We start from the raw sequence: 21,407 nt of genomic DNA on the forward strand, positions 1-21,407 counted from the left end.
CAAGTCCCCGCCCCACTCCTCTCTCTCTCTCTCTCTCTCTCTCTCTCTCATTTAGCGACCGGCACCGCTACTTCTCGGCCCCCAAGGACCACACGTCTACACTCCCAGCGTGAGGCCCACCGGAAGTTATCTTGCTCCCTCTTGCTTCCTGCTCCCTGGGCGCCATGAGAAGCTCTGACAGCAGAGGCAGCAGAACGGACTTCAGTTTTGGGGACCCTGTGAACTCCGGTCACCTGCCGCCCCGGGCGCCGCCATCTTGCTAGGATTATGTAACCGGAAGGGGCTGGTCTTCTTCCACCTGCCCAGTTCAGGCTGTGACTTCTTTTCTTATGGCCACGCCCCCTCCCGCTTTCCAAGCCTCTCCTTAAAGGCGCCCGCACTTTTTATTCTTACGGATTGCTGGGAGCACCCTCTCAATAGGCTTTAAAATAGGGCTTCGCAGCCTTTCCTTGGGACATGGTGGGCGGTACTTCCTGTTAGAGGATCTTCCTTCCCTCTGAGTGTTCACAGTCCCCCTGAGTTTCCCTGTTGCTTCAGCTCTCCCGTCTCCCTGCTTAAAATGGGGAGGGAGGTGACTTAGAATCTGACTGCGTCATTCTCTAAGCCAGGGTGAGGGAAGGGAAAGATGGAGGGCGTTGGAGAAGTTAAGACTTCAGGATAAGAGACAGAGGTGAGATCTCAAGACTAGTAATGTGATTTCAATTTGGAGTTCAAGTCTATATCTCACTGTGAAGTTTCAATGTGAAGTCTTCTGGATAGGATTATTCATTCATTCATTCTGATGCGGGGTCGGTGAGCCGAGGAGTCGAAAGAAAGATTTCTTAGACTCTTAAGATCTGGCAGTAGTGCTCTTTTATTTAGAGAATAGTGTAGCATGGGGACAGGACCCATGGACAGTCAGAGCTTCTGCTGCTTGGGGACAGGACCCATGGGCAGAGATGCTGCTGGCATGGGGAGCTGCTGCTGCTGCTGCCGCCGCTGGCATGGAGACAGGACCCACGGGCAGGCAGAGCTGCTGCCTGCATGTTGCTGCTGCTCCTTCTGCTGCTGCTGGCATGGGGAGCTGCTGCTGCCGCCGCTAGCATGGGGACAGGACCCATGGGCAGTCAGAGCTGCTGCGTGGGGACAGGACCGACGGGCAGGAGGAGCCGCTGCTGCTGCTGCTTCTGCTGCAAAGTTGGGTGGAGAGTAAGGTTAAATTTAAGGCATAGGTATGTGAGTTATCTCTTTACAAGACAAAAAAAAAAAAAAGTTAAAATGGTACCAGTGCCGGTAGGGTCCAGCCATTGGGCGGTCCCACAACTTTTAGATAAGAATCAAACCGGATTGGGTAAATGGCAGAAGTCACCGCTTAAATATTATCCTCAGCCAAACACAAAAGAGGATTGGGGGGGGGGTCAGTTACATGAGGTTGCCAGACAGTAAACAACTTAAGTCCTTGCCTTCCCCATTAAGAGTTTCCAGAGATAAGGCCATCCCCCCTTCTTCCTGGGGCAGAGAGGGAGGCATGGAGATTTCCTTCACAAATGCAACTGTCTCTGATCAAAGGGCAAGCAAACTCTGCTCCTCGGAGCCTGCTTCTCATCTGCAGTTTTAAAATTAACCAGCCTAAAATCCTCATCAATTCCACAGGTATTTACTGAGCACCTACCACATGGGAGGAGCTTCTGGGTGCTGAAGTTACCATGGTGAACAGGACAGACCAAGTCCCTCTCTGAGGAAATCAACATTCTAAGCAGGGAGAGGATGGGTAAGAAACAAATGAATAAGCAAGATAATTTCAGATAGTGTTTGATAAGAGACAAATAAAAACAGGCAATATAATAGGGAGTGACTAGGCGGCAAGGTTATCAACAAAGGCTCTCTGAAGAGGTGCCGTTTAAGTGGAGGTGAAGGTAAGAGGGAGACAGCCATTCAAAGATCTGGGGGAAAAGTGATCCAGGCAGAGGTAACAGCCAGTGCAAAGGCCCAGAGGTGGGAACCAGCTTGCAGAGAGAGGTAGGAGACTGGGTCAGAGCAGTGGGCAGGAAGCTGACTGTGCTTTATTCCACTCACAGGGGCGTGTCATGATCTGATTGACGTTTTCTAAAGATCATCTCTGCCAGGTGGAGAACAGATCTTGGAGGGGAAGGGTGGAAGCAGGGCTGTAGCAAAGAGGCTACTGAAATAGTCTAGACAAGAGCTGAAAGGGGACAGGAGCAGGGACGGGGTGATGGAAATGGTGAGAAGTGCTCAGATTATGAGTCTGTTTTGAAGAGCATGCCAATAGCTCGAGAAACTAAAAGGATAGTCATGCCACTTATGGAGCTGGGGAAACTGGGAATGGAGCACGTTTGGAAGAGTAGGGGTAGGTAGGGGTACCCAAAATATCCACATCCTGATCCCTGTGAATATATTACTTATGTGGCAAAAGGTAGATGTGATTAAGTGAAGAACCTTGAGATGGGAAGGTTACCCTGGGTAATCGGGATGGGCCCAATGTAATCACAAAGGTCCTCTTAGATGAAGGCAGGAGGGTCAGTCAGTAGGAGACGTGATGAGAGGTGCAAGAGGTTGGAGTGATGCAAGGAAGGGGCTGTGAGCCAAGGAGTGCGGGTGGCCTCCAGAAGCTGAGAAAGGCTAGGAAATGGGTTCTACCCTAGAGCCTCTAGAACCCAGCCCTGTGGACCCACTTTAGACTTCTGACCTCTAGAACTGTAAGAGAATAACTTTGTGTTGTTTTAAGCCACTAAGTTTGTGACAATTTGTTACAGGAGCAGTGGGAAACTAATACAGCGTTGTAAGTCCCAACTCAGAGTTCTGTTTTGAGTATATTCACCTTGAGATGCCTGAGGCATACAGGTGGAGATGCCGAGTAGGGGTCTGGATCTCAGGAGGGAGGTCAAGGCTGGAGTCATAGACTTGGGAGCCATTGACATGTAGATGTAATTTGAATACCCTGAGCCTGAAAGACAGATTCTAGCAGAATGAGGCCCACAGTGTGTCCCAACCTTTCCCACAGCCGGGCCAATGCTGATAGTGATAATATCTGTGGGCAAGTGTGTGGTTGGCAGAATTGGCTGTTGGCAGTCTGCCTGCTGAGGCACCCCAGCTGAGGGACCATCCTCTTGGAAGCCACCATTGGCTGCTCAGGCACACTGGTTGGGAGGCCCTGGGATGGCCCAAGTGGAAAAGACAGGCAGGGACAAAGCCAGGGGTAAACTAGGGGCCAAATGAAGAGGAAGGCAGCGGAGAAGGCCAGGGAGGAGCAGTGGGAGTGACCGAGGAGAGGATGGGAAGAGATGAGGTCAGGCATCAGCAGACATCAGCACCCAGGAGTGGTCAGGCCTGAGAAGAGGCAGGGAGGGGTGGAGTTTGACCTCCACCTGAGGGGCTGTGGTCAGACCCTTGTGTGCAGAGTGGAGGTTATACTTCTATAGGAAAAGAGAAACACATGAGGCTGCTATTTCTCACAGAATGGACTTTGCGATGCTGTTCCCGCCTCCTCCCTGCCCTGCCCTTTCCTCCCTCCACCCTCTAGCTCCCCAGGGTACTGGGTAATGCTGGACCTGGCTAGTTTCTGCTCTTGGTTGCCACCGCTCAGAGACTATGGAGCTAAGGCAGGCGAGACTGCTGCCCCAGGGGCTGAGCCCACCTTCCCTGGCCTTGAAAGGATCCTTCTAGCAGGGAGGGCTGGGCAGACCCTAATGACCCTGGTAGTAGATGCTGAAGGTGACATGGAGAGCCTGCTGTGTATCTGGGAGGAGCTGGTGAGTGAGGGGTTTGGAGGGGCAAGAGATGAGGGGTGGGGAGAGAAAGAATGGATGAATGCATCAGAATGAGTGGAAATGGAAAGGGCCAGAGATTGAAAGACAGAAATTGAGAGACAGGAATAGAGAAATAGAGGGAGAGACAGATACAGAGAAAGAGATGGAGACAGAGACATAGAAAGAGCCGAAGACTGAGAGACAGGAATAGAGAGGGACAGAGACAGAGAGACCCAGAAAGAGAGAGAGAGAGAGAGATGGAAAGCAGAGATTGAGAGCAGCAGCAGAGACGGAGACTCAGATTAAATCTGAGAGACAGAGAGAGGTGGAGACAATCAAAGGCAGGAGCAGAGAAATAGAGACAGACAAAGAGACAGGGATATGGAAAGAAAGAGACAGAGACAGACAAGTGGAGACAGACAGATAATAAGAGGAGACATCATAAGAGAAACAAAGGGACTAAGACTCAGAGACACAGAGAGAGAGGTAGAGACAGTGAGGGACAATGAAATGGAGAGACAAAGACAGACAGAGACAGAGATCAAGAGACACTGGGAGAAGGAGGATGGCACTTATGGTCCAGGGACGCAGTGGGGACCCCACCCGGGTCCTCTGGATTGTTAAAGAAAAAATATTTATGACACCTTAAAAGATGGTAAGGTGATAGGTGTAGGGACCACAGCGATGGGATTTTGCAGTAGAAGAGAGAGAGAATGGGCTCAGCTCTAAATACAGCATGGGCAAGTGGGGATTTGTAGCCAAGGAGCAGGGTGGGGTCAGTGGATGGAAAATTCCTAAGAGGACACATCAGGGGTAAGGGGGTATTCTGGTAAAATGACCTAATGGGATTCTTGCTGGAGGCAGGCCAGGGTGATCAGACTTCAACTGGGGGATGGTGGAGGGTGAGGAACCTGAGCAGATTTGGAGGGTGATCAGATGGGGAGGATGGGGGGTTTCATGCTAGAACTGAATTTTACAAGGAAGTGTGCAGTGGGCCTAGGAGAAGGTTCAGGAGCCTGACTCAAGTTTGGTCAAGCAAAGAATCTTTGTCAGGACTTCAGCCAGGACCTGCTCTCATCCTGGTTCCAGAAGGGGGCACACTAACCCCTTGTCCTCTGTAGTGGGATGCCTATGACTCCCCCTCCCCACCTGCAGGGGAATCTCTGCCAAGTGGACATCTGGCTGCTGGGCCAGCTGTGCAGCCTGGGGCTGGAGATGGGGGCACTGCAGGAGGAAGTGGTTGCCTTCCTGGAAGAAGAGGAGAAAGAGCATCGAGGAAGAGGAGGAGGCCGAAGAGCCCAAAGGAAAGCAGGAGGAAGGACACATGGGGATCTCCTACCTTGGTCTTTCCCACTGCCTCCTCAAGTTTGAGATGACTATCTGAGGCTCTGCCAGCGTGCTTCTAATTGAGACGGGAATGAGATGCAAATTTATGCAAAGAAGAGGGGATGTGCAGGTCAAATCAAGTGAAATGTTGATTTGGAGCCCACATGTGTTCCTTGAACAAGTACTTTCTCTGAAGATGTCTGAGATGAGACTGAGGGGTTGGCCTGTGAGCTGTGGGCATGTTTGTGGGTGATCAGGGAGGTTTGTAGAGAAACTCTAGGTGTATTTGCAGAGGAGCCGCAGGTGTGTTGCAGAGGAGACGTGGGTCTCTGCAAATATGGTGGAGATGTGGGCAGAGGCTATTGTGCACCTGAGACGTGGCTAGCCCTATTGAGATGCTCCGTATGTGTGACATACACACCAAATTTCAAAGGCTTGGTATGATAAAGAGATTATCAAACATTTCAACAATCTTAAAAATTAATAACATATTGAAACGATAAATATTTTGACTATATTGGGATAAATAAAAATATTACTAAAATGCATTTCACCTGTTTACTTTTTAAAATTTTTACTGTGGTAAAACATATATAAGAAAAATCACCATTTTAACCATCTTTAAATGTCGAGTTCAGTGGTGTTGAGTAACATTCACATTGTTGTGCAACCATCGCCACCATCCTTCTCCAGCACTGTTTTCATCTTGCAAATTGAAACTGTCCCCATTAAACAACAAATCCCCATTCCCCTCCCCAGCAGCTGGCAGCCACCATTCTACTTTCTGTCTCTATGAATTGGACTGCTCCACAAACCTCATGTGATTGGGATCATATATCTGTCTTTTTGAGTCTGGCTTATTTCATTTAGCATAATGTCTTCAACGTTCATCCATGTTGCAGCATGAGTCAGAATTTCCCTCATTTTTTTAGCTGAATAATACCGTATTGCGTGTACCTAACTCGTTTTGTTTGTCCATTTATCTGACGGTGGGACAAAAGGTTTCCACCTTTGGGCTATTGTGAATGGCATTGCTATGAACAAGCGTGCAGAAATGTCTGTTCAAGTCCCTGCTTCAATTCTTTGGGTATATGCCCAGAAGTTGGATTTCTGGATCAAATGGTGATTCTATGTTTAATTTTTTGAGGAACAGCTTTACTGTTTTCCACAGCAGCTGTACCTTTCACATCCCCACCAACAATGCACAAGGGCTCCAATTTCTCTGTATCTTTTTACATTTTTAAATAACTACAAGAACATTTAAAGTTACATGTATAGCTCCCATTGTAGTTCTTTTTTTTTCTGCTTTATCTCCATAAATGAGTCCTGTTGCATTGCTGGTGGGAATGTAAAATGGTGCAGCTGCTGTGGAAAACAGGCCTGCCCTTCTGGAGCTCAGCCCAGCAGAGGGGAGAAACCCCTCACCCCACAGGGACAGCCAAGAAGACCAGGGCTGGGATGGGAGGCCCAGGAAGAGGGATCAGAGCTGGGATGGGGGAGACATGGGTGGCTGAGGGACTCAGATGAGGCAACAGGCCCAGCCTTAAAAATCAGGAAAGTGTTCTTAGAGGAGAACTGAAGGAATAAGTGCAAAAGAGCCTAGCAAGGAAAGAATGGAAAGAGTGTAACAAGGAGAAGACAGCACATGCAAATGGTCTAGTGACACGGTCCCTGCCTACTCAAAGTGTGGTCCATGGACCAGCAGTGTCAGCATTGCTGTAGCTATCCACTGCTCTGTAACAGACAACTCCAAACTCAGGTGTTTTAAAATGATGACAACATGTATTTTGCTCCTGAATCTGTGATCTGCAGGGATAGCTTGGCTCTGCTCCATGATGAGCTATTGAGCTTCGGCCAGAACCATCTGAAGGCACAATCACTCACATGTCTGCAGTTGATGCAGGCTGTTGGCTGGGGGCCTCTGGTCCTCCTCTGTTCCTCTATTGTGTCTCCATGTGATGAGACTGGGCTTCCACACAGCATGGTGGGTGGGTTCAAAAGGCAAATGTCCCAGAGAGAGATCCAGGCAGCAGCCCTATCAACTTGTAGGACCAGGTCTCGGGAGCCATGCAGTCACTCCCCCATGTTCCGTTTGTTGAGGCAATCCCAAAGTCCCACCCAGGTTCAAGGGAAGGGAAAATGGGGGCATGCAAGATTCTGGATGCTTGTGGCACAGGAAATATTGCTGCGGTAATTTTCAGAAAACACAAACTACCACGGTATCACTTAGGAGCTTGGTACCCATGCTGATTCCCAGGTCCCACTCGAGACCTACCGAATCAGAATCTGCATCTAATCAGATTCTCAGGAGATTCCTCTGCATATTTGGTTTGAGAAGCACTGTTCTAAGTCACACATATGGCACTGTTTTGAGCCACAAGGACCATTAGTTAAGTTTAGAAAGCGCCCTCTGGCTGCTGTGTGGAGGGGTGGATTAGAGGGGTCTAAAGTGGTGTTGTGGTACAAACACCAGAGAAAAAAATAGATAAATTAGAATTCTTCACAATTTAGCACTTTTGTTCATTAAAGCGTACTAGCAAAAGTAGAAAGATAACCCACAGAATGGGAAAACATTGGCAAAATTATATCCAATAAGGATCTAGTGTCCAGAATAAATAAAGAACTCTTCCAACTCAGCGATAAAAAGGCAAATAGTCTAATTAGAAAATGGTCAAAGGACTTGAACACAAATTTTTCCAAAGAAGATATACAAGCGACTAATAAGCACTTGAAAAGAGACTCACCATCATTAGACATTAGGCAAATGCAAATTAAAACCACAATGAGACACCACCCCACACTCAATAGATGGCTATAATCCAAAAGAAGGACAATCGAAAGTGTTGGTGAGAATGTGGAGAAACTGGAGTCCTGTTGCATTGCTGGTGGGAATGTAAAATGGTGCAGCTGCTGTGGAAAACAGGCTGGTACTTTCTCAAAAAAAAAAAAAATGATATGATCCAGCAATTCTACTCCTAGGTATCTACCCAAGAGAATTGAAAACATATGTCCACACAAAGACTTGTACACAAATGTTTATAGCAGCATTATTCAGAGTCACCAAAAAGTAGAAACAACCCAAATGTCCACAACTGAGGAATGGATAAACAAAATGTCCTGTATCCAGACAATTTAATATTATTCAGCCATAAGAAGGAATGCAGTACTGATCCATGCTACATTATGGATGAACCTTGAAAACATTATGCTAAGTGAAAGAAACCAGACAGACAAAGCCACATTGTATGATTTCATTTATATGAAATGTCCAGAGTAGGCAAATCCGTAGGGAAAGTAGATAAGTAGTTGCCTGGAGTTGGGGGGAGGTGGGAATGGGGAATGATTGCTTAATAGGTATGAGGTATTCTTTTTGACGTGATGAAAATGTTCTGGAATTAGATAGTGGTGATGGTTATACAATGTTGTAAATACACTATAAGCCGCTGAATTGTGCACTTTAAAATGGTGAATTTTATGGTTTGTGAATTGTATCTCAAAAAATAAAGTGTTGGTCAGTGGAGACACCTAAATGGGCTGAGATGGAGTTGGGCCAGGGGAGGGCTCTGGGGAGAAAAGGGGGGCCAGTTGGAAAGAGGCTCAGAAAGCAAGAGACAGGTGGTGGAGACTGCTGGACAGGGCTGTGGTGGGGAGGGGCACTGGCCTGGGGACCGGAGAGCAGGAACACAGACGAGGAGCAGGTTTGTGGCAAGATCACATGTGTGGTGCTGAGGCAGCTTGACTGCATGTGTGGAAGGTGTGGGAAGGCCCATTTCATGTGCGCACACACGTAGACATGTTAATGGAAGGTGTCTTCCATCACCCCGTGGGAGCAGGGCCAGTGAATCAGAGAGGCGGCGTATCTGCCTCAGCACAGGCTGTGTGTTTGGGGGTGGTCAGGCCCCTGCTGGCCCTCCATGCCGGACACCCTGAGTCCCTGGTCCCTCAACACTGCCACCACTTCAGTCTGAGAAAATATAGAAACCTCTGGTCCAGATCATGTTAAACATTCGGGATTATATAGGCTCATGGTCAGGGTTTGAGGGTCTCGGTCCCTAGATGTCAGAGGTCAGGGGACTGAGCACTTGGATTCCCATGGATCAGAGACCAGAAGACTGGGTTATTGGGTTCTAGTGGTCAGAGGTCGGAGACATGGGCACCTGGGTCCCTGTGGGTCAGAGGTCAAGGGACTGATGACCAGGTCCCTGTGGGCTCTGTGACTTCAGGCAAGTGACCAACTCTCCAAGCCTCAGTTTCTTCATGGGTAAGTATGGATGATTATGGAAGCTGCCTCTCAGGGCTGAGTGAAGATTCAAAGATAACTCATTGGGTGTGGTTGGCACAGTGCCCAGCAGTGAGACAGGGCTCAGAGAATGAGAGCTGGATGTCGAGGTGGACTATGAGGCTGGGAGCCTGAGCCCTTCTGTCCCAGGGCTCCACTTTTCATTCATTCCACAAACGTTTACTGGGCACTTGCTGTGTGTGAGGCACTGTTCAAATGCTGGTGATTCTGGGAAAACAATCAGAAAAGACAGCAATCACAGTAGCTAACTCTCACCAGCATGAACTGTGAGGACCCAGGCAGGAGGCTTCATATATCCCTGCAACTCAGCCCTCAGGAGGGTATCTCCTTATTGATCAGTATAATGAGCCTCACCATGGACTGTGGCGTCCCAAGATCGGCATCAGGGATAGGGGTCTAACCCGGTCTCTGAGTGCACCTCCCAGCTCTCTCTCCTCACCCTTCACAAGCACAGAACCTGGTATTGTGGCCACACCAAAGGCAGATCTGGACAGCCAGGCCCCGCCCTCATCAGCAGACGAACCTCCATTTAGTCCCCTCCCCCAGGATCCATCCCATCTCAGAGCCCTGCCAACCAGCATCTCTCCTCTCTCTGGCTCTAGGTCTGTGCTGTCCAGTATGGTAGCCACTCGCCATGTGTGATTACTGAGCCTTTGAAATGTGGCTGGTGTGAGTTGAGAGGTGCTGTAAGTGTAAAAAATGCACCAGATTTTAAAGACTAAGTATGAAAAAAGAATGGAAAAACTCATTATTTTTGTTGTTCATTACATATTGAAATGATAATGTTTTCGATACACTGGGTTAAATAAAATATACAGTTTAAATTATGTTCATCTTATTTTCATTATGGATATTAGAAAATTTAACAATATACCTGACCTGCATTATATTTTTATTGACTGCACACCTGCTGTGGTACCCTGTGTCCACCAGGTGGCGCAAACTCAGGCTGCAGCAAACCCACCAGCTTTGAGAGAGTGGACAGAGCAGAGATGGAACGCATCTTTGAGGTCCCTTGGAGAAGTAGGGTCTCATAGAGGGCATTGATACGTGCTGTTTCCACACAGAGGGCCACTGTGGGGAGACAAACTCCAAGATCTGGTGAGCAGGAGACAGGCAGTATGGTCAGGCCCCTAAAGATAACCCTGTTGTAAGCCGTGGAACCTGTGAATGTTACCTTTTCTGACAAAAGGGACTTTGCAGATGTGATTAAATGAAAGATCTTGAGATGGGGAGACTCTGGTGGATTATCCGGGTGAGCCCTAAATGGAATCCCAAGTGTCCTTATAAGACAGTGACAGAGAGAGATGTCACACACAGAGGGAAAAGGTAGGAAAGCTGTGATGTGGGGGCCACAAGCCAAGGAACTGGGGTGGCCTCTAGAAGCTAGAGAAGGTAAGGAAACAGTTTCTCCCTGGAAGCCTCCAGAAGGAACACAGCCAACATCCAACACCTTGATTTTAGACTTCTTACTTCCCAAAACTGTCAGAGAATAAATTAGTGTTGTTTTAAGCCACTAAGTTTGTGGCGATTTGCTGTGGCAGCCACAGGAAATGACTGCAGGCAGGGAAAGACACAGAAGCATAATTTCTTTCTTATGTGAAAATATAATTTAAGCTCTAACAAAAATGCAAGCAAGATCCAGTCTTGATGAGGTTGTGGGGCAACTAGATCTGTCACACAATTGGTGGGGGTGTAAATTGGTACAACTGCTTTGGAAAGCCTTCTGGAAATATTTATTACACTGAACATATATGCACCCTATGACCAGCAATTCTGCTCCCGGGTATATACTTAAGAGAAAGACATACGTGTGTTCACAAAACACGGGCACTGGAATATTCAAAGAAGACCAATCTTAATAGCCCCCAACTAGAAATTACCCAAATACCCAGGAGCAGTAGAATGGTGCAGCAATTTAAAAGTATGCCAGCAAATTCTTTGCCACATCTCTCATTCAGAGGTGGGGTCTGTGTGCTGTCTCCTTGAATCTGGGTTGGCTTGTGACTTCTAAAACTAACAGAATATGGGGAAAGTGACACAATATGACTTCTGAGGCTAGGTCATAAAGGATATGAGTTGCCATGTAGGAGATCCGACTACTTCACGACTGCTATGCTTGAGAGGTAATGTGTAGGTGCTCAGGTCAACAGTCCCAGCTGAGCCCAGCCTTCCAACCATACTCATCGAGGTCCCAGCCACATGAGTGAAGAAGCCATCTCAGATATAGGTTTTTTGGCCCCCCTGTTCCAATCCTAACCATTCGCTTCATCCCAGCTTAGTTCTCAAACATCGTGGAACAGAGAGAAGCCACTTCAGTTGTGCCCTATTAGAATCCTGACTCACAGAATCCATGACCACTGTGTTCCATTAAGTTTGAGGGTTTGTTACATAGCAATAGATAACCATAAAAAAAGATAAATAAATTGTGGGTTGGAGATTGGACTGGTGGTTACCATTGGGGAAGGGGAGAGGGAGGAGGGCAAGAGGGATGATTAGGCTCACATGTGAGGGGGTGCACTATAATTAGTGTTCGGGTGGTGAACATGATGTAATGTAGACGGAATTCGAAATATGATGTACATCCGAAAAAAATAAAAATTAAAAAAAATAAAATGACTAAACCTTAAAAAAAATAAATTGTGGGATATTTGCACAATGGAATACTATGCAGCAATGAAAATGAACTAGCTACAACCTCATGCAGCACCATTGAATGTAAAGAAGTGCAATGTTAGCTTTGTGTCTTTTCCATGACTCTGTTTACCCCTGATAGAGTTCTTTGTGAATTGTCTTTCCCTCAGCCAACTAGAATGTAAAACTTTGGAAAGTAGGAAACTGGTTTGTTTACTGCTGTATCCATGACACCTAGACCAGGGCCTGGCATGCAGTAGGTGCTTACTAAAGATTATACTGAATAAATGGCTTGTGTGCTCAGGGGAGTTCTCTTGAACTGAGACCATTAAGGCTGAGACCTGAATGAGGAATGAGAGTGTGATGGGTAAATTTATGTGTCAATTTGACTGAACCACAGGGTACGTGGGTGTATTAGTCATCTCAGGCTGCCATAACAAAATATCAAGGTGCTGCTGGATTTTGAGGTGAGACTTTGGGAGGCAACTAGAGTTAGATGAGGTCATGAAGTGGGACCCGTATAATGGGGTTAGTTTTCTTATAAGGGATCTCTCTCTCTCTCTCTCTCCTTGCATGCATACACCAAGGAAAGGCCATTTGAGCACACAACCAAAGGGAGCCTTCTACAAGCCAGGAAGAAAACTCTCATTGGGAGCCAAATGGGCCAGCATCTTGATCTTGGAATTCTCAGCCTCCAAACTGTGAGAAAATAAGTTTCTGCTGTTGAAACCACCCAGTGTATGGTATGTCGTTATGGCAGTCTGAGCTGAGTAATATAGATTTTGCACCAAAAGTGGTTCTAGAGCAACAGAATATTAGGCATGAATTTTCTGAGTTGGTTCTGGGTTTCTGGAAATAGGCTCTCTAATCTGATCAGATTTAACGATGATGATGACTTTATTTCCAGTAGTGAAGAGAGCACTGATAGTCCATGGCATGATCTGGCAGCAGAGATACACAGTGCCTCTCCTCTGGATACCCTTCATCCACCATTTATAAGACATAAGGAGCTAAGTGACTGTGTATTTGATACTTTCCAACATTTCTGGAAAAATAGAAGATGTAATGAGATTGGCTGGTGGCTTCTAACATCGCTGGGTGAAGTGGTGGAAGAAAAGGAGTTCATGGATTTGAACTCCCAGCTCAAGTACCACAAAAATGACCTGAAAGCTTCTGTGTGTGTCCTGAACGAGACTCTTATCTCCTATGGCCACAGGTGGGGCTGAGGTTGCTGAAAATCGAATATAGAATCTCATCCTGTGACTGACTGAATCCCAGCCACCCTGGGTGTTTACTGTTAAAGTGAGGGTGTTGATTGGGAAAGAACGGGATCCTGTAAGTTGGAATGGAGACATGTGGAAGATCAAGAGGAAGTGGGGGCACTGAGCCCCTAAAATCTGATGAGTCTTCCTTGCCAGTGGAAGAGGGCTTCCACCGCCAATGGAAGTGGCCTCTCTACCCACATCTGAGGGGTTCAAGCCTGCGTTGCCTGAGGAAATGGTATTGGAGTTCCCTGAGGCGGTTGTCATGGAAGACAATGCTTATTCTCCTCAGGACCCACTCCTCACCACCCTTCTTTGCTTCTACACCTAGAACTAGCCTCAAGCCCCAGCAGGTCCCTAAAGATGAGGTACAAAGTGTGACCCATGAGGAGGTGCACTACACTCCAAAGGGAAGAGTTGAGTTTTATAGTTTATACAGACAGAAATCTGAGACACATGTGTAGGAATGGACACTAAGGATGTGATATAATGGTGGAAGGAAAGTAAAGTTGGATCAGGTTAAATTTATTGATATGGGCTCACTAAGCAGGGATTCTGTATTTAATGTTACAGCTCAGGGAGTTAGAAAGGGTTTTAACAGTTTTGTTGGTTGTGTTGACACAAGTAACCAATAATCAACCTGTAGATTAAAAATGGGTTGAGTTTATTAAATAAGCCAGTCTGAGGTCTATAGCCCAGGAGCTCAGTCTCCGTCAGGGAAGAAAGCATCCTGGAGAAGCAAGGTGAACAGCTTGGTTAGATAGCATTTTGAAACATACATCAAACATGACAGGAATACTTCTTTTTCCATTTTACTGCAGTCACAGGGCGTTTTGCTGCATACACAGTGTCAATCTGATTCTGGTTTCTGGGAAGGAATGCTTATCTATAGGAAATGCTGATGTGGGAGGGAAGCATTCATCCCTGTCTTTAAAGCCAGCATTCTTTGCTTTGGGATACTGTTTAATGTTTAAAGCAGATGTACAATGTGTGCTTGACAGGCCATATCAGGCCTTTCTGGAAAAGCAAGTTCAGGTTGAATCGGTTTTAAACCAAAATGGCTTTCTCATATACCTCAATATCTTAACTTTTCTTCTTAATTTTATTGCTTTCCATTTATTCCAGCAGCTAGTTGGATGAAACATGGACCAAAAGGTGGACCACAGTGAGCATATTAGAAATACTAGTTCTATCTAGATTTATGCAGATCTTTCTCAAGTTACGATGGGGTTACATCCTGATAAATCCATTATAAGATGAAAATATCATAAGTTAAAAATGCATTTAATACACCTAACCTACCAAATCATAGCTTAGCCTAGCCTACCTTAAACGTGCTCAGAACACTTCTGTTAGCCTGAAGTTGGGCAAAATCATCTAACAGAAAGCTTATTTTATAATAAAGTGTTGAATATCTCATGTACTTTACTGAATTTTGTATAGAAAGTGAAAAACAGAATGATTGAATGGGTACAGGATGGTTGTAAGTGTATCAGTTGTTTGCCCTTGTGATCATGAGGCTAAGTGGGAGCTGTGGTTTACTGTCACTGCCAAGCATCACTAGAGAGTAACTTCCAGTGTATCACTAGTCCAGAAAAAGATCAAAGTTCAAAGTACAGCTTTTATTGAATGTGTATCACTTTTGCACCAATGTAAAGTTGAAAAATCCTAAATTGAACATCATAAGTTGGCGACCATCTGTATAGAGGAAGAGATTCAGAGGCTTAGGGAGATTGGAATGTAAGAGAGGATTTATCACTTAACACCTACTCACAACACTGGGAGGGGCCATAAGACATATCTTTCACCATAACTTTGAGAAATCAATTTGAAAGGGAGCAGCAGCATCCTTGGAGAGTTCTGTGATTGCTCTTCTCTGTAGGTCAGGACTTACACTCACTGAGTTGGGAAACCTAAATTCAATGAGAGGAATTGGATCCTGGGGTGGCAGGGACAAGGGGCAGCACTAAACCACCAAAGGCAGGGTGGGCATGGTCACTGTAGTGGACAGCGGAGTCAAGGCAACAACCAGAATAGTCTGACTCTCAGACCTACGGCTTTGGCTAGTCAATCACGGTGTTTCTAGAGGTGAAATACATAGGAAGCCTGCTAAATTCTTATCTGATCTGTATAAGCAAGCAGAACAGTTCTAGGTCAAGTGAACAAAAGTCTTACCTGGATAGCAAAAAAAGAAAGTCATGGCCCCTCCATCAATTCCCAGACTTGAGCCAATTTAAAGACCCAGAACCCCTTGAATGAAGGGAAAGTTGGGTCCCCTTGAGGAAGGACCCTGCTACACTACCAAAAATGTATACTGTTAATCTTTCTCCCAGTCTTTCCCAAAGAGACCTATGGCCTTTTGTGAGGGTAACTCTGCCTTGGGAAGAAAGAAATAATCAGATCTTTTGGGGGCTACTGGACACTGGCTCTGAATTAATTCTAGGTGGAGTAATTCTAGGACTCCAAAGTCACTGTCGTCCAGCAATCAGAGTAGGGGCTTATTGGAGTTCAGGTGGTCAATGGAGTTTTAACTTAGGTTCATCTCACAGTGGGTCCAGTGGGTTCCTAAACCCATCCTATGGTTATTTTCCCAGTTCTGTAATACATAATTGGAATATATATACTCAACATCTGGCAGAATCCTCACATTGATTCCCTGCCCCACAGAGTAAGGGCTATTATGGTGGGAAAGGCCAAGTGGAAGCCACCGGAACTGCTTCTATATAGGAAAATAGTAATCCCAAAATACAGCATTCTTGGAAGGATTGCAGAGATTAGTGTCACCATGAAGGACTTGAAGGATGTAGGGATGGTGATTCTCACCACATCCCATTCAACTCTACTATCTGGGCTGTGCGGAAGACATACGTCTTGGAGAATGATAGCAGATTATCATGAGCTTAAGTAGGTGAAGGCTCGCATAGCAGCTGCTGTACCAGATGTCATTTCATAGCTCGAGCAAATCAACACACCCCCCGGTGCTCAGTATGCAGCTATTGATCTACACATGCCTTTTTCTCCATCTTTATTAATAAGACCCACAGGAATCAATTTGCTTTCAGCTGGCAAGGCCGGAAGTACACCTTTACTGTTTTGTCTCTGGGATATATCAACTCTCCAGACTGTGTCATAATTTAGTTCACAGGAATCTTGAGAGCCTTTCCCTTCCACACAGCATCACACTGGTCCATAACATTGATGACATTATGCTGATTTGACCTAGTGAGCAGAAGGCAGGAACTATTCTAGACTTATTGGTAGGATATTTTCATGTCAGAGGGTGAGAAATACATCTAACAAAAATTTAGGGTCCTGCTACCTCAGTGAAGTTGCTCAGTGCTGAGGGGCATATGGAGATATCTCTCCTAAGGTGAAGGATAAATTGTTGTGTCTGGTCCCTCCTACAAGCAAAAAAGAGACGTAATGCCCAGTTGGCCTCTTTGGATTGTGGAGGTAACATGTTCCTCATTCAGGTGTTTTACTTCAGCCTGTTAACCAAGTGAATTAAAAAGCTACTACTTTTGAGTGGGGCTCAGAACAAGAGAAGGCTCTGCAACAGGTCCAGGCTGCCATGCAGCTGCCCTGACACTTGGACCATATGATCCAGCAGACCCAATGGTGCTTGAAGTGTCAGTGCAGATAGAGATGCTGTTTGGAGCCTGTGGCTCTTCTAGGTGAATCATAGTGCAGGCCCTTAGGATTTTAGTGAAAAGCTCTGCCATCCTCCACAGATAACTACTCTCCTTTTGAGAAACAGCTCTTGGTCTCCTACTAGGCCTTAGTATAGACTGAATGCTTGACCATGGGCCACTCAAGCCATGCAACTGAGCTGCACATGCATTGGGGAAAAGTAAAGAGACAGACCTTCTGGAGGTTATTGGATACAGGCTCTGAACTGACACTAGTTCCATCATGAACTGGATCTTGTCTGACACATCAAGGTGTAAAGCTGGACGTGCACAGCAGCACTCCACCATCAAAGGGAAGTGGTAATAATAATATGTATTCAGTGATCCGGCCTGAGCAGGCCCTGAAGGCACTAGTAAGTTACATGAAGAAGGGGCTTAAATGCCATTGGTCCCGCATCTGCTACACTGAGTTGCCTACAGTCCGTTGATGGAGGAAGAGAAAACTAAGGCCTGGTTTACAGGTGTTTCTGTGTGATATGCAGGCACCATGTGAAAGTTGAGAGCTGCAGCACTACAGCCCCTCTCTGGGGCTTCCCTGAAGGACAGTGGTGAGGGGAAATTCTCTCAGTGGGCAGAACTTTGGGCAGTGCACCTGGTTGTGCAGTCTGCTTGGAAGGGGAAATGCCTATATGTGTGACTGTATACCGATTTTTGGGCTGTGGCCAATGGTTTGGCTGGATGGTTCCTTGGAAGGAATGTGACTGGAAAATTGGTGACAAGGAAATTTGGGGATAAGATATACAGATGGACCTCTCTGAATGGGCAAAAATATTTGTGTCCCATGTGAATGCTCACCAAAGGGTGACTTAGCAGAGGAGGATTTTGATAATCAAGTGGTAGGATGGCTAATTCTTTGCATACCAGTCAACCTCTTTCCCCAGCCACGCTTGTCTCGTCAAATGGGCTCATGAACAAAGTGGGGGGTACTCCGTCACACAGTTTTAATCAGGTGAGTAGAGCAATACACGTGGGAGGGAGTGGCCTCGTGTGTGTGTAACAGTCCAAGTAGAAGAAAGAGAGTCCCTCATGGGGGTGCTGCTTGGCGGAGGGCATCAGGGTCTGAGTAGGATCATGAGGACGTTCACACAGGGGTGATCCAGCACATGGAGTCAGAGCCAGGCCAGTAGAGAAAGGTATCCATTCAGGGGGCCCCTGATCACCACATCCCACTCAGGCCATAGAGGACTTACTGTACTTACCTACTTAAAACTGGGTGATGGAGCCCTAAGAGGTTCCCCCTTAGGTCACCTTGGTACATAGTCTGTGCCCACCATCATGTAACAGCATCCCTACCTCCTGTTGATTGCAGACAATGACTCCTGCCTGGAGGGACATTCCTCCCCTTGTCTGCTGGTTTCTTGGTTCAAAGAGCTCAGAGACTGGACAGCAGCCACAGCTTAAAGTTTAATGGATTTGTTGTTATATCTCATGGTGAAAGCATTTCTCCTCTGGGACCCAGATCCTCTACACTCACAGACCTAAAATTTATGAGGATGAGAAACATAAATTTTCCAAATGGTTACTGGGACTGAAGGTGAACGAGAGGTAAAAGTATTCTACACCCAATATCACCATGGATGGGGGAATTTCCTCCACAACAACCAAGCAATGCTCTAACACCAGGAGGATGTCCTACAATTCCACTCAATTCCAGCACTATCAACCTGGAAATAGCATCATATCCCAAGGGTTAAGGGCTCAGTCCTACAAGACTGTCTTCCACTCCCACTTCAGACACTAATCACAAGTCCAATTTGTCATCTGTGCTTCTGATGGACTGGCTATAGATCAGAGATTCTGATGACTCCCTTCTTGGGTTCAATTAATTTTCTAGAGTGGCTCACAGAACTCAGGAAACCCATTTAGTGACCAGATTACTGATTTATTGCAAAGGCTATTGTTACCATGCAAAATTGGGATTCTCTTGCCTGATGTGCATAAACAGCCAATTGATTATAACATCTGCCTTTGGGAAAAAAGATCAGCTTTATTCTGTGAGATCAATCTGCAGGGAGGCAGGGGGCATGTGCCATCAGATCTGTCTCCCTGATTCAGGATTTGGGGCAAAATTTAAGAGGTTAGGGAGAACATGCTTGCATGTGGAAATACTGCCATAACAGGCTTTGATTGGTGGACTCCAAGCATTTATGGTAAGGTTTTAAATATTTATGACAGAGTTCTAGACATTTATGATGAGGTTCTATACTCTTATGATAGGGTTCTAAACATTTATGATGTAGTGGGGAAGGAATGTTAACACCGGATCTTCCTGAATGAGGGACTCCTTGCTTCTGAAGAGTTCGACTTTCAAGTTCCTGTCATGTCTCAGTCCTTTGGTTCTGTGGGGAGGAGGATCTTTGGTTCTGCAGTCATTTCAGGTTAAGATTTCTTCTTCTGCACATTCTCTGGCTATGTGACTTTTCCCATTTTCTGAAAGACTATTCTTTTATTCCATTAAAAATTTTTTTCTTTGTGGACTAAATAGTTTATAACATTGTGAAATTTCAGTTGTCCATTAATATTTGTCAAACACTGTATAAATGTGCCCCTGCACCCCTTGTACCCACCCTCCCCCCTGCCCTCTAGTAACCACTAAATTGTTCTCTTTGTCCATAAGTTTGTTTATATTCCACATATGAGTGAAATCATATAGTGTTTGTCTTTCTCTGTTTGGCTTATTTAGCTTAACATGGTGTCCTCAAGGACCATCCACATGGTTGTGAATGGGACGATTATGTCTTTTTTATGGCTGAGTAGTATTCCATTATATATATATATATATATATATATATATATATATATATACACACATACATATGTATATATATGTATATATCTATCTATCTATCTCACATCTTCCTTATCCAGTCATCAGTTCTTGGGCACTTGGGTTACTTCCACATCTTGGCTATTGTGAATAATGCTGCAATGAACGTAAGAGTGCATAAGTCTCTTTGTATTGTTGATTTCAAGTTCTTTGGATAAATACCCAGTAGTGGGATAGCTGGGTCATATGGTAATTCTATTTTAAGTTTTTTGAGAAATCTCCGTACTGTTTTCCAAAGTGGCTGCCCCAGTTTGCATTCCCACCAGCAGTGGATGAGGGTTCGCTTTTCTCTACAACCTCTCCAACATTTGTTATTTTTTGTCTTGTGATTATAGCCATTCTAGCAGGCATAAGATGATATCTAAGTGCAGTTTTGATTTGCATCTCCCTGATGATTAGAGATATTGAGCATCTTTTCATGTACCTACTGGCCATCTGTATATCTTCTTTGGAAAAATGTCTGTTCATATCCTCTGCCCACTTTTTGATTGGGTTGTTCATTTTTTTGTAGTTCAGTTGTGTGAGCTCTTTATATATTATGGAGATTAACCCCTTATTGGATATATGATTTGCAAATATTTTCCTCCCAGTTGGTGAGTTGTTTTTTCATTTTGATCTTGGTTTCCTTTGCCTTCTAGAAGCTCTTTAGTCTGATGAAGTCCCACTTGTTTATTTTTTCTTTTGTTTCCCTTGTCTGAATGGACATCATATTTGTAAAGATACTTTTAATGCTGATGTCAATGAGTATACTGTCTATATTTTCTTCCAGAAGTTTTGTTGTTTCTGGTCTTACTTTTAAGTCATTGGTCCATTTTGAGCTTATTTTTGTGTATGGAGAAAGATAATGATCTATTTTCATTCTCTTGCATGTGGCTGTCCAGTTTTCCCAGCACCATTTATTGAAGAAACTTTCTTTTCTCCATTGTAGGTTCTTGGCTCCTTTGTTAAAGATTAGTTGTCTGTATGTGTGCTGTTTTATTTCTGGGCTTTCAATTCTGTTCCATTGATCTGTGCACCTGTTTTTGTACCGGTACCATGCTGTTTTGATTACTGTACCTTTGTAATATGTTTTGAAGTCAGGGATTGTGATGCCACCACCTTTGTTCTTGTTTCTCAGGATTGCTTTGGCTATTTTGGGTCTTTTTTGTCCCATATGGAATTTTGAGATTCTTTGTTCTATTTCTATGAAGAATGTCATTGGGATTCTGATTGGGATTGCATTGAATCTGTAGATTGCTTTGGGTAGTATGGACATTTTAGCTATGTTTATTCTTCCAATCCATGAGCATGGAATCTCTTTCCATCTCTTTATGTCATTATCAATTTCTTTCAGTAAAGTCTTATAGTTTTCATCATATAAGTCCTTCACCTCCTTGGTTAAATTTATTCCTAGGTACTTTATTCTTTTATGTGTAGTTGCAAATGGAATTGTATTCTTGAGTTCTCTTTCTGTAAGTTTGTTATTGGAGTATAGAAAAGCAACTGATTTTTGTAAGTTGATTCTGTACCCTGCAACTTTACTGTAGTTGTTAATTATTTCTGCTAGTTTTCCCATGGATTTTTTGGGGTCTTCTATATATGAGATCATGCCATCTGCAGACAGCGAGAGTTTCACTTCTTCAC

General features: G+C 45.1%; 1 long non-coding RNA gene across 1 annotated transcript; it reads left to right on the forward strand.

The window, feature by feature from the left end:
- The first annotated feature begins 35 nt into the window (after nucleotides 1-35).
- LOC139042205 (uncharacterized) lies at nucleotides 36-5,620 on the forward strand. The gene is made up of 3 exons (XR_011498679.1): nucleotides 36-670; nucleotides 1,633-1,750; nucleotides 4,902-5,620. It is a non-coding gene; the product is annotated as an uncharacterized lncRNA (long non-coding RNA).
- The last annotated feature ends 15,787 nt before the right edge of the window (nucleotides 5,621-21,407 follow it).

Source organism: Equus asinus, chromosome 26 (assembly GCF_041296235.1).
Source record: "Equus asinus isolate D_3611 breed Donkey chromosome 26, EquAss-T2T_v2, whole genome shotgun sequence".
NCBI classification, from domain to species: domain Eukaryota; kingdom Metazoa; phylum Chordata; class Mammalia; order Perissodactyla; family Equidae; genus Equus; species Equus asinus.